Here is a 1,926-nt window from a genome sequence, read left to right as displayed (position 1 = left end):
TATAAATTATTTCTTAGGAATAAAAATCTACCTCAGCTTATGCTCTAAACTACAGGGAGCCCTTTTACAAGGTTACAATTAACAACAGAGCCCAGACTTAAATTGAATTACTATTTATTTTTAAATATAATAATCAACGCTCAAAAAAAAAATCTATGCAAAACATGTAAATTGCACAAAACGCAGTTTTTAAATTAACTTCTAAATGATAAAAATGTTATTTGTTGTTGAAATATAATCATTTACACAGTGGCTCTCATAACTTTTGGATAACAGATTTATTTAAACATACATTAAATAATTAAGACAATAATTAAGTAAAATATAATGAGTATATAGTCTAATATTTCACGGAAAGCTCTTCTCTAGACTTAATTTCTCTAGCGAACTGATGAGCTGTGGACACCTGATGTTTCCAGTGAAGTTTCACTCATGAAGTGGTTAAACCAATGCTGTATTTGGTAGACATGCGGACCGAACCGAAAAACCCGTACCGAAAATTTTCGGTATGAATACGTGTACAGTTACACCCCTATTACACACACAAGGATGCAAAGATTTCATCCATTCTTGTCATACTGCTTCTTTGCATTCATTGATGATTAACTTCAGGTTCTGAGTCAGGTACTGAGTCACATTACACTATTGTAATATTATTGACAATAAGGTTCATAGGGAAATAAAGACAGCCACATAAATAATCAGTGTTCTTCCTTCTAAAACTACCTGATGGTTCAAAAAAAGCAACAATATAAATAATTCACAGCAAGCCTCTTGTATAACCAAAAGCTCAAATGCAAAACCTTCTATTTTGGATAATCCCTTAAACCCCAGGCAAATCATTATCATTGTTCTTTGTTGTGGTGATTTTTTTTTTTCAGCAGTATATTACAGGGTACAGTAATATCCATGGATAACTGTTGTTTTGGACACAAAGTCCTTAATTGTACAACCACAGTAGAACAAAAAAAAGTGCTGTGGTTGTACCAAGGTACAGTAACATCATGAGAAGGTAATAACATGGTACTTGAATGCGTACCATTATAATGATAAAAATATTTACATACCATGTTATTTACATGGTACCTCAACATAGTTCAAAGAACGCTATGGTATTATCTCAGTCCAAAACATGGCATTGCCATGAAACCATTTTATTACCATGGCACCCTGTCAGGCTTGAGATAGATATTCTCAACGATTTGGCCATTTAATTTCTTGAAGGCCATGTCAGATTAGATTTGCCATCCATCCTTGCCACACAAGTTATAATAGCATTCCGGATTTAAACTTTAGTAGCAAACAATTGCAATAGAGTTGGTAAGTGATTCATTTCCATGTATTGGTTCAATTCATCTGCTTAAATCAACTGATTTAAACATTTGTTTTCACTTGTTCCCCAGTGTTACCCAAGTGAAATATAAATAAGGAAACATAAACATTGGTAAATATTACTATGGATTGTTATATTAGTGCATGTGAAAGATAATGATTAAATATTTAGTGAAAAACATGCATTTTTAGCTAGGTATTTTAAAGCTTTTTTAAAAATTTTGATTACATTTTTTTATTTTGATTGAATATTTTTGGCATTTTATGCCTTTATTTTCGATAGGACAGTAAGTGGACAGGAAGCGAAGTGGGGGAGAGAGAGAGGGGGACGGCATAGGGAAAGGTCCGGAAGCAGGGACTCGAACTCGGGACTAGTGGTCGACCGATATTGGTTTTTTGACAGCCGATGCCGATATCTCGGAAAGCAGGGAGACCGATGGCCGATATAATTTGTTTTTAATTTTAATTAATATCCGTCTCACAGAGAACACGCGATCATGCTGGATAAAAATGCACACTTCACAAGATCTCACAGCTGGATACGACTAAGTTTGCAAGGTTTGTGAAATGAAATGTTCATTAGTCATTCAAAGT

The sequence above is a fragment of the Sinocyclocheilus rhinocerous genome, unplaced genomic scaffold (genome assembly GCF_001515625.1).
Source record: "Sinocyclocheilus rhinocerous isolate Xijiao unplaced genomic scaffold, SAMN03320098_v1.1 scaffold918, whole genome shotgun sequence".
Lineage (NCBI taxonomy): Eukaryota > Metazoa > Chordata > Actinopteri > Cypriniformes > Cyprinidae > Sinocyclocheilus > Sinocyclocheilus rhinocerous.
Note: the sequence above shows the minus strand (reverse complement) of the source record.